Source organism: Nesoenas mayeri (genome assembly GCF_963082525.1).
Source record: "Nesoenas mayeri genome assembly, chromosome: 5".
Taxonomy (NCBI): Eukaryota; Metazoa; Chordata; class Aves; order Columbiformes; family Columbidae; genus Nesoenas; species Nesoenas mayeri.
In genome coordinates, this window is record NC_137548.1 from 65083353 (window position 1) to 65095305 (window position 11953).

The following is an 11953-nucleotide window of genomic DNA, read 5'->3' on the forward strand; positions in this document are numbered from 1 at the left end:
TTAATATCAGCTTCAAAAACACCCCCTCTTTTTAGAGGAAGGTTTCACAAAACCACCCGTCACCGCTCCCGTTGCAAGTTTTCTCCTCCTCTTAATCCCATCTTCCAGCTTCAGAGCTAGGATTGGGTCTCTGGATGAGTGAAATATCGGGGTGCCACCGTTTCCCCTGCGCCCCCTTCCCGCGCTGGTTCCGCGGTCAGCACCGCGGACAGCTCCGCCAGCACCGCGGACAGCTCCCCCTCCACCACCTTCCCCTCCGCCACCCCTTTTCAATATCAAAAATAAAAGAAATCAAGCACTTACCATGTCTTAAATAGCCACGGATTGACTCGGTAGAGGTAAAACCAGCAGTACAGACAATTGACAGACTGGATTTTGCCCAGTCCGCAGCAAAGCTTTCTATACTTCCTTGGGAAAGACTGGGTTTGCGTCAGTGCATAGGAAGGTGCCCTTCGTTTGACATTTTCTTGATAATAAGAGTTTGATAAATCATTACCCTTGGTTTCAGATTTTAAAGGGACAAGAAGCAGCCAGAGCGCCGGCTAGCTGTCACTCAGGCGGCGGTGGGATTGCGTGTTCCGTGTGACTCATATGGGGGCTGATTACTAAACCAAATCCAGCAAGAGCACGGAAGAACTTTCTTGCTGGTAATTAGAGGGAACATGTGAGAAACACGTACTACTGCACCCAAAGCAAGAGACAAGTGGGGAGAAACCTTCCATTTCTAACCCTCTCCTCCCTCTCGTTTACTGTAGTGTGTGATTCATCTCATTTTTTTCTGCATTCCTGCAGTTCACAGTTGGATCAGACGTTATGATAGCTTATATATACATATAAATTATATTTATATACACATATACATATATATACACATATTTATATGTGTATATATATATATCCACATACACAGCAAGAGAGGTTCACTGTGTTTGAAGTATACAAACACATTTTAATTGTGTCTTCCTTGTTCTCGTTGCACCAGACAACACTATGTCGTCTATTTTTACTGTGCCTCGTGGGGGTAAACCCTCAGACCTACTGAAATTAGAACGATACACATAATAAAGCAATTATCTCATCTTTCATCAAAATTATCTTTAAAACAGTTAAGTAGGAGAAAATATGACGGCAACTGCAGTCAAGTTGTTGGTGTTTTTCCCTCACCTATCAAAGCATTTATGTTTGAGAATTGGGGGCGAGGGAGGTGGTGGAATTACTCAAAACTAAAAGCCAGATGTTAACCCACAATCTTTTTTGCAACAAACTCATTCACCTATAATCACCTCTCGTAAATGTTATTTGCTATCTGAGGGGCTTTCTCAAAGATTTGTTGCGCACAAGGTAACTTCGTTCACACTGATAAAAATAAAGCGCATTGGCAAACCGGGATGCTCCCTAAGCAACCTTCCCTGTTGTGCAGCGTCAGAGATGCTGTTCCTCCGCATACACTCTGCTGGCGTCAGCTTCTGCGGGGATTATTTTATATTTTAGCGTAAGCAACGTGATGTGTGCACCTATTCGGGGGAGGGGAGGAGAGGAGGGGGCTAAACTCACCAGCACCACATGTATTTCTTGTACGTCCTTGATTTTACGGGTTACTAGCGTTTGTTTCAGCGGATTAATAATAATACTACTAATAAAACCGCAGTAGCTCAGTCAATTCTGCAAAGCCTCTGGCTGCCCGGTGCCGTGAGGAGCTGCCAGCCCCGACTATGGGACTGAAAAAGCAGCCCGGCTGCGGGTCCCCTGTAATTCACCCCCAAATCCTTCACATTACACCTGGTCATCGTGGATGGCAGCAGAAATTCACCTGCGACAATTATTAAAAGTATCGCGACAGACGAGGAGATTTGGGCCAACAAAGCAGAACATCGAAAAATCGTTTTTCACGGAAAAAAAAAGTCATCCCTTCTCCCTAATGAAAAATTCTTTCACCTTACAGCAGAGCTTCAGAGCAGCTTTTTACCGCAACTACTTATTATGCTGCTGCTTCGAACATACTCAATCATGACGGCCTACCTATACTATAGGTATATAATTATAACGCACACAAATAGGTATTTTTACATATACACACTGTGTGTGTAGATTGCGGTACGTTTCTCTCTTCAAACACACTGTTCTGACTGTATTCTGCAATATACTCTCCCCCGGGCTATTCAGAAATGGAGGGGCACACACAGAAGGTAATTTTATTGGGGAGGGGGAGAAACCAGCGGTATTTTTTAGTGTTCCCTTCCCAACAGCTCCTCCAGCCGCAGAACGATCTGTTGGGAGCCCGGTAACCGAGGGGGATCGTTATCTCAGTTATGCTGCCCTTCAGGTTGCATTAATGCCTCTAAAGGCACGAACCAAATTAAAAGCGACAAGGCAGCGGTCCAAGAAGTATTGTGGTCGCGAAGACACCCCCCCAAACCTCTTATAGATTCATTGGGTTGACTTCTTTTTTCCCCCCCTCTCTCCAGAAAACTGACTGTTTTATTTCTTCACCTTCTTTTCTAAGAGATATTTTTGCTTCACTGCAACGTGAAAATTAAATTTCAACTCTGAAGAAGAGGAATCGACCTCCCGTACTTTGAGAAAAGGCAAGGGCACCCCTTTTTTCCCTGCACCCCGGGAAAGGGGCTCTCGGTGGGGCGAACACCGGAGCCAAGGACCCACGCTTGGTCAGGAGGGAAACCCACAGAGAAACGCGGCTCGAATTCAAACACTTTCCCTTATCTTAACAGCCCCGATGCCGGCAATCGAGCCTGCAAAGCCGAGATTTCCCAGAGCCGTGCGGGTCCTGCCCTTCTCTCCTCATCCATGTTTTCAGATGGAGACACTTGCTCTTGGTCGAAACTCCTGGTCTGGAGTTACGGTTCCTTTCAAAAACAACCCAAATCCTTCCAATGTGGGGTTTTAACACCCCAATTAACTACCAGTAAAGTCATTAAAATGACTTTTCTGAGCTCCTTCTTGGTTTCTCATGGTCCCTTCCCAACGAGAACCGCCTTCCACAGCCCCAAGCAAGTACCGAAGGGATAAAGGACAAGGACCTGGCTGCATCTCACACCAACCACACACCAACCTCTCCCCTACCTCGTTGGGGGCCATTCCCTCCTTCCCCTCCAAGCCTGCTCTGTCTGGAGGGGTCCCTGCCCACTCCCCAATGCCATGACCACCGGCACAGCCCCCTCGGCCGCACACACCGCTGCTGGGAGGGAGGGCGGCTGCTCCGGGTTGGGAGGTGCTCATGGTCTTTCCAAAAAAAGGGAAGACCTCCCCACGTTCTCCGAAACAGCCCCCGCGGTGATCCCCGCGCAACCCGGCTCCCTCCGCACCCCGCGGAGCGGCCGAGCAAGTGCCTCCATCTTAATTACTTTGTCAAAGATGAAAAATAGCAATCGATTATTTTTTCCCCCCCCTTTGCTCGCCCTCCCTCCTTTTCCCCTGCCCCCTCTTTGCAGATAAGCAAATACGCAAGCTAGGGGAGGAGCTGGGACTGGGAGCGGAGGGTCGGGCTGTGCCGGGACCCCCGGAGCGTGTCCCCTTGTCCCCCCCCGCCCTCACAACGGCCACTTTCCTGCCTTTACGCCGCATTCGTGTCGTGTCTCAGCGGAAAAAGCAAGTCACGACAAAAGCGAGAGACGACACCTCTCCACAAACACCCCAACAGACATCCCCGCAGTTCCCATCCCTGCGCTAAAATCCCGCGTCTTGGCCGCTGGGTTAAGCGTCGCAGCTATTGATCTGAAATCTCTCTCCTTCTCCTTCCTTCTTTCCTTCCCACTGGAAAGTTTGCTTAAAATTGATGGAGGTAGTCGCAGCAAGAAGCTGCATCCTCTTTCCTCCCTCCGTATTCTCCCGGGACTTGCCGCCTCTGCAACCTCTGCAAGTGCCACACTCTGGAGTCACAGCTTGTCCCGGGGTCCTCACTTAGAAGAGGAAATCAGCTTGTGTCAACCCTTTCACCCAGCACATCAATCCATGCAACTAGCGGGAGGTTTTCTCCTTCCCTCCTCTCCTTGGTCTCACCTTATGGGTTTTTTTCACGGAGCTTTCCGGCACATCCCGAGAAAGCCGATTTGGGGGGAGTTCCCCACAGCAGACGGCCATTTAAACTCTTTTCTCCCTTAAAGCTAAAAGGCAAACACAATGGTAAGGATGAAGGACGGTGTGAAGACCTCGGGAAATGCCTTTAAATGCCCAGTTAGGAAGGCGAGTGAATGGCCTTTTGTTCAAGCTAATTAGGTTAGAGAGGTGTTAAAAGCGAGCTGTGAAATGCGCTGATTCAAGCTGTACCGGGCACGCTGTGGATTTGACTTGCAGTCAAATGTGGTTTTCCTCTGTTCGTTTCCCTCTGGGGCAGGTGACATTGAATTCAGGCAACTCCCCAGCAAGTGCGAAAAGCAATTTCTGCAGCTCAGGACAGTGGCGTTTGCAGCCCCAGAGATGGGCAGGATCCCATGGGGTCTCTGAGGATGCAGAGAGAACATCCAGATGTTCCCTGGTGAATAAACCCGCCTCACCCGGCGCTTTATCCTCTTGCAGAGAAAGTCCGGGTTTGGTCAACACAGAAACGTTTAAATATGTAAAAAACGTTTAAGCCTTTTCTTATAACCAACAACGGTTTAAAACCACTATAAAGATTTCACTACAGCGATACATAACGCAAAGCCAAGCACAATAGTGTATTCACTCAGCTGAGTTAGAAATCAAACCCAGCAAAAACAGGTATCAAATAAGACAAATCTTGCAAAGTGATGTTTCACCTTCCATTTATTCTATTTCCCTTTTCATTCTAACTATATATGTGGGGTTTACAGCCCTAATGTGTCTGAACAGTTTTCCTATACAGAGAGCATGGACCCTTTCCTAAGACAAAGATTCACCTTATCAGGCTGCAATATTTTGCCTCTCTCAGTTAATTATGTCCAAATAATGAAGAGACTGTAAAATCTTTCAAGTGATAACTACCTGTTATTTTTCTGCCGTGAAACGCCTCAGGCTCATCCTGCTATTTATTAGCTCTACTGGACACTTTCTGATGAGTTTGCTTCCAATTGTCTTAACCCATGGAACTCAGTGGATGCCCCTTGTATTTTCAGGTAATTGTCAAAGTCCAGCAGCCTCCCCGAGAAAAAAAATGAGTCAGTTCCGCGAGAAATTTAACTCTTTCAATGGAGATCACTGCGAATAAGAGAAAATTAAAAGAAAAGGGGATCAGGTGGGGGGAAAACAGACGCATCTGGAGGAAATTTCTGCACCACTGGCCCGGCATTTATGCTCCTAACAGCTGTTTAATCCATACCTACATGTCTCTTCATTTGTACAGACATTTTCCTTAACCACGGGGTATAATCTCAATCCAAGGTGTAATAAACACAGGTTAACCCCCACGTTCCAATAGGACATGGCTTAAAAAAAACCTCCACAACACATATTTCATGAAAAATGATAAATAGGTGCTATTTAGAGCACTAAATATATTTCCATGATTTACCTGTGTGCAATCAAATAAAGGATTTTTTTTAATTATTTTTGTTCTTTCCACAGTGCCACAATAAGCTCCAGATTCAGTCTGGTCCACTCATTGAACTCAACACTTCTTACTCTTTAGGTAAGAATGTACCTGATCCTTACACTGCAAAAAAAAAAAGGAGATAAAAATATGTACTTTTGAACTAGTGGTGCTCAAAACCGTGATTAAGAGCAGTAGTTTCTTCTAACTGTACAAATACACAATAAGTCAGTTTAGCACAGAGAACAGACAAATAAGTCCCCTTCAATATATGCTGGCACTGTGCAGGGAGCCCTGCAGAACCAACACATAGAAGAGTGTCCTGCAGAGCAATCCAATGGGTTCTGGATGTCAACCACCAGGTGTTTTTATCTCAGTCTTGGCACAAAATTCAGAGTTGATGGACAGGGGCAGCCCCTGGCTGAGAAGAGCCCGGCAGCAGCCCTGATACCTCATTCAGCAGGTTGGGGACATAGGGACAAGTACTGCACATGGACACTGAACCCCAGCACATTCACTGTGGGGGTTCACCTGCAGAAAGGTGCCTAAACCACCTGCAAGGCTGTTTTGTTGTGCAATCGGGGAAGTTTTGAGGCACGCAGACTCATTCTTCAACTGTGAAGCATCAACTCAGCTCAATTTCAATATTAATAAAGATTAACACTATAAACAATATTCTCTGGAAAGAACAACTCTCAAAGTGGGGTATCTTGGTCACTCGTTACCATGTGAACACATCGCACTCACATTTTCCTGATTAGAAACTTGGAAATAAAAATATCACAAGTATCACAAAATGAGAGAAAGTTGATTTTCTAGGCAGATGCTCTGGGAAGACACCATGAACATTACACAGAAAACATGCCAGTTTCTTGCAGATAACCAGCCCATTTTAACACCTTTCTTTCACTGCCTTAATTCACTTTTGACTGTTGAGTCAAAACCAGTAAGAATGAAAAATCGTGGCATGTACGAGGCTATGGGAGCTTTCCCAGGAGTCAGCAACAACACTGACTATATAGTCCCATTTTAAGCAAAACCTTAATAAACATAGCAATGTAACTACTTCAGTATTTCATAAGGCAAGTCATGATAGTCACTTAGATTCTTTCAATTTCCAATTAGAAAACAAAAAGCCTTAAACTTTTCTGTGGTCTCCCATAGGAGGTTCTTGGTTTGATTAAACCAGAGAGCTCTCCAATCATTTGATTCCTCTGTCACTATGAAAGGGGAAATCCCCCAACACATAGTGAAATGGTTATGGCCATTGTCATACAGAGATAATCTGCAGCATGAAAAATCCCATACTTACTCTTGCAGAGGGCCAGAGGAAGAAACCTGCCTCTTCAGGGTTGATAAGTCAACCTGCTGTTGGGATGTGAGTCTGAATCAGTGAGTGGTTCATAGGACATTCATAGAAGCAGTGAGCTTTGAAGGCCATAGGTTAAACGTAAGTTGATTTTGCCTAAAGAATAAATGCTAAGCGTGAATTTTCAGCTACAGCTTCTCTCACTGGGACACCCATTTGGAAGATATTACTAACGAACTGAACTGGACCCAGTGTACTCATAAAAGTTCTGAGGGAATATACTGATGGAAAAGCTTCACCTAATCACATCCTCCTTAGCAGACACCTAGTGTAAGTCCAGAGTCTCTATTCTGGGGCCTAAGCCTTGAGTACGAGAAAGCCGGGTTTGCCAACACTGTGGCAGATGGGAACTACCCCGTGGTTGAGGAACAGAAGATGAGGATATATTACACAGCCACTTTTCAGCTCCATTACACCGTCAGATGGCTCAAAGGGGCTGGCATCACAGCAGAGAATCTGGCTTACAGCTTGTACACATGTGGCTGTTATTCAAAGTCTTCTCGGCTGTTAGTCAAAGCTACATAATCCCACAAAGTCTGCACTTCACTGAGCGTAGACCTACGTTCTATCATCCCACAGTGCTGAACTGCACTTGAATTGCAGCATACCTCCAACTTCAATTCTGAAGAGACAACTCCAGCAACATTTACAATTAAAAAAAATAACATTACAAGTATTATTTGCTCCCCAAGATAATATGTGCATTCCATTTAAAGTATTGGATTTAAGACAGAAACAACTAGAAAAAGCAAGCAAGCTTCCACCAGTTTGCATACCGAAATCAGGTTTAAGCATTCCCTTGAGCATAAATCTCCACGTAATTAGGACAACATTGTTATTCTAAGGTAAGAGGCTCCTTGTTTAAAAGACCACTTTACTGGTCTTTTGAAATTCTGGGCAGCTTCAACACTGAGCTCCAATTATACTTAATGCCCCGGTCATAGGAAAACTTCGAGGTGATCCACTATCTAACGTGATGGAAAACTGAAGCTGGACTTTGGTGCCAAGACCATTTTCTTATTAAGCTTCCCAGCTCACTCCTACACTTGTCAGCGAGATAGTAAGAGATGAGAAAAAAGACCAGAGGTATTTCAACAGCCAGTTTCTCCTGAGTACCTTTTTCATTTAGTCTTTCTTTATATCTGTCTATTAAAGCCACATTTATCTAGGACACTCATATGATGTTCTCTTATCACACTGCAGAGAACTTAACAAAATATAGCTAAATACCACCATTTTTCTTCTGCAGCTAAAGAAGCAGACAAACAGGTCCAGAAGAGACAGGCAGTGAGTTAAACTGGAGAAAGAAGGAACCTACTAAGGTTTTAATACCTAAAGATGACCTACAGGAAAGCTGGAGAGGAACTTTTCACAAGGGCATGTAGTGATAGGACAAGGGGTGATGGCTTTAAACACAAAGAGGGTCGATTTAGATCAGATGATATAAGAAACTGTTCATCACAAGGGTGGTGAAGCCCTGGAACAGGTTGACCAGAGAAGCTGTGGATGTCCCATCCCTGGAAGTGTTTCAAGGCCAGGTTGGATGGGGCTTTGAGCAACCTGGTGTCCATGCCCATGGCAGGGGGGTTGGAACAAGATGATCTTTAAGGTCCCTTCCAACCCCAACCATTTCATGATGCAAGACGGGAGCTTAGCTCTGCCACAGGCCTCCCAGGTGACCTCAGGGACATCAACTGAGAGCTTGAATGAACATGGGCAGGAACCTCTGCTCTCTCTCCCCTGGTCAGCCATGATCCTTCTGAGATCAAGTCTGACTCTGAGGACTTAATGAGCCAGTTTCTTATCCCCCTGTGTGATCTCTCAGATGAGGTTTCACAGGTTTAAGAAACTGAGTTCAACCCTCCTCACTCCTCTCAAAAACTTTTCTGTCAAGCCTCAGCTGAAAGGAAAATTCACACAAAAACCTGTCTATGGATCAGTCCTTATTACGTATTTTCATAGTCTCTATAGTCCTGCAATATAACCACGTCTCAAGGCAATGGTGCAATGGTTAACACATATTACGCTTTTCAAATCACACCATGCTGCTAGAAAACCTTCCTCAAATCTTTAGCACTTTTAGCATCTTGGCATGAAATACCTCTTTTCCAATCCAGCAATTAATTTATTTCTTGTCCTTTCCACAGGACATCAATTGACTTGGCTTTATTTGCATTGTCCTATCAATTTAGCATCCCCTACTGACACCAGAGATTGACTCTATGTTCAAAAATAGCCAGATGGTATGAGGAAGCAATCTGAATCAGCAAAATCACATTGCTCAGAGTTGTAGGAAAAAACCCTAGTACTTCAGCAGCCAATTCTATGTGGATCTCAAGACCAGGTAAATGAGGCATCTTGAGTGCCAAGCACAAGATCAAAAAGAGCCTCACCTTTGTCCAAGGGAACAGCTACCCCAACTTGATCTGCACTTACAAAGAAAACAACACCATTCTCCAGCTGAAATAATCCATCCTGGATCTGAAGCAATTTGGAAGTAGTTTCAAAATCATGCTTGGTGGACAGGCACAAGGGGCTAGAAATTAATGGAGAATTGGTGATGTTGGAAATGAGGTGTCAGCAGTCAAAAAGGAAAGTTTGCCATCTGCTCCTGGTCTTTAAGTGTCAAGTTAGGCAAGTGACATTAGTGCAAGAGGAATGGGTTCGAAAGAGTAAGATTTAGCACCAGAGCAGCCAGTACCTCCATATGCTGGAATCTCGGATCTTCATCTGTCTGAAACGTGAAGTTCAGTCCTAGACAGAAAGGACTCAGTTTCTAGGGAAACAAGATATCACATCAAATTCTGCTTTGTTAGACTGCATATTAAAGGGCTTTGCTCCAACTGAGCATCTAAGCATCTCCAGATATCTGTACTGCGGAACTGTACATTTTTGGATTGCAGGCTTCAAGTATAGCGGTTCATTGAGTGATGTGATGATTAATATTATTCCCTTCTCCCTTTTTTTTTCTTTTTAAAGTGTTTTGCTCTGCTGCTTTGAAACTAATTCCTCAGTTCTTTTCAAGTTGATAAAAAAATCAGAGGGAAACCTAAAATTCTTATACCTGCACCTCCTGCATTGCAACAATGATTTCTTTCACAGTCATAAACACACCCCCTTAAACTGTAACTGGGAAAATCAATATAAAACACATATTTAGTAAGATAATAAGTTTGGAAGGGACTTTTTGATGGTGGAGATACTCGCTTTTCTGTTCTGGCACCTTGGTGTGGGACTTGGCCAGGGGAGGAGGGGGCTGGCTCACTCCTGCTGTCCCCATCCCCAGCCCTGAAGAGAAAAAGGCCATAGGGCCATTCAAACTATAGGGTCCTGCATGGTATGGTGAGCTATATGGTCAAACACCGCGGACAGTGTATGGCGGCAGAGATGTCTGCGATACATCCACCTGGACAAACCAATTACTTCAGTGTCAGTATTCTCATCTCTCCTATGTCAGAGGAAATTTTTCAGAGCTGTAGTTGTTACTTCACAGGAATTTTACCAAATCAACAACACCGAGACATCTTTGATGCAGAGGGTGGCTCCTGCCTCTCTCTACCCAATTTGCTCCTCTTTGAGCAACACATCATTACTCAACTTGGAGCAATAACATTTAGACAGACAAATTAAATTGATTTTGATGTCTGGAGAATTTAACCTGGAGAATTCCACAGAACTTGGCCAGAGGTTCCTTTCTCCACCCTCCTGCTGGGACTGACAATTATTAGTGGTTTCACTTCAGACATAAAGAAATCAAGTCTGCTTGGTCTGCAGCAGACAGAGGGACAGATTCCAGGTATCCCATAGCTCTGATCCTGAGCAAAAGCAAAAAAAAACCCAAAAGAAAGTGAAGGAAAATGCAAACACACACTTCAGTGCAATTTTGATTGAGACAAATACAATTTGGAAGAACATGTCAGATGCAGGAAAGAAAGAACAAGACTGGAAATGAATGTATAGCCCAGGGAGGAGCAGCAAAAACGTCTGCAAGGCAGAACTGTTTAAACTACCAGCTCGTGCTCTCAGCTAACAGAGCCAGCAATGTTCAACATGCTCAGTATTTACTTTTAGTATGATTACCACCAAACATACTAAGCGTAAAAAGTTCGTATGTGGAGCCAGAATATTATTAATACCTATGGCAAATCTTCATATCCCTTTCAAATCCCACACAATCAGAGGGATGCAAGCTGGTGCAAACCATAGTCAGTCCAGGGGATGTGCTACAAAATGATGATCATCTGCACCATTTATGGCTGGGCTTTCATCAGATCCACTGTAACCCCCTGTAAAAACCCTCCAGGTGATCACTCAGACTCTCCCTTCTGTTTCCATGCTACTGAGCATGAGAAATAGCTTTGCAGTGTAAGCTGCAACACGCTGGCAGGGAGTGAAGAGGAAAAAGAAAGAAGACTTGCAGAGGCTCTGTGAGGACAGGAAAACATGATAGTGATGTATTCTTAAACCACACGGAGTACTAAGTCAAAATAATTAGCATACTAAGTTCCAGGTATGTATTTTATTGCCTTTTATTAACTTTATCATTCACACTCTTGTTACGAGCTAGGCTCATGCATGCCTTAATTCAGCTTAATTTGTAGAAAAAAGGTAAATTGCATTTGGCTAATTCTATGGAAGGCAGGGAAGAGCAGGTAGAGATGAGGTGCTCTGGAAAGGGACTTGGTATTCAAAATATTTATGCCAAAAAAAAAAGCACAGGACAGATCTACCGAGTCCCTCACCCCCTTTGGTTCTCCACACCACCACCTTTTCAAACAGACTGGCTAAGTTTCACTTAAATGTACAGTAAATGTCCAACAAATCAAACAGGTTGACTCCAGACCACTCCTCCTCCTCTCTCAACTAATGAAAGCTGCACTTATCAGAGTGAATGCAGATGGAGAAAGACATCTGAAAAGATGTATTTGTCCTCTTCCAAAGGATCAGTGCGCTCCAGTGTTTTAAAAATATCGCTGGCAATAACAGAATTTGCTGAAAAACAGATCAACTAGCAATCTACCTACTGAAAAGAAGGTTTGCAGTACTGGTAGTAAATTAGCTGGGCATATTGACTGAAAGGA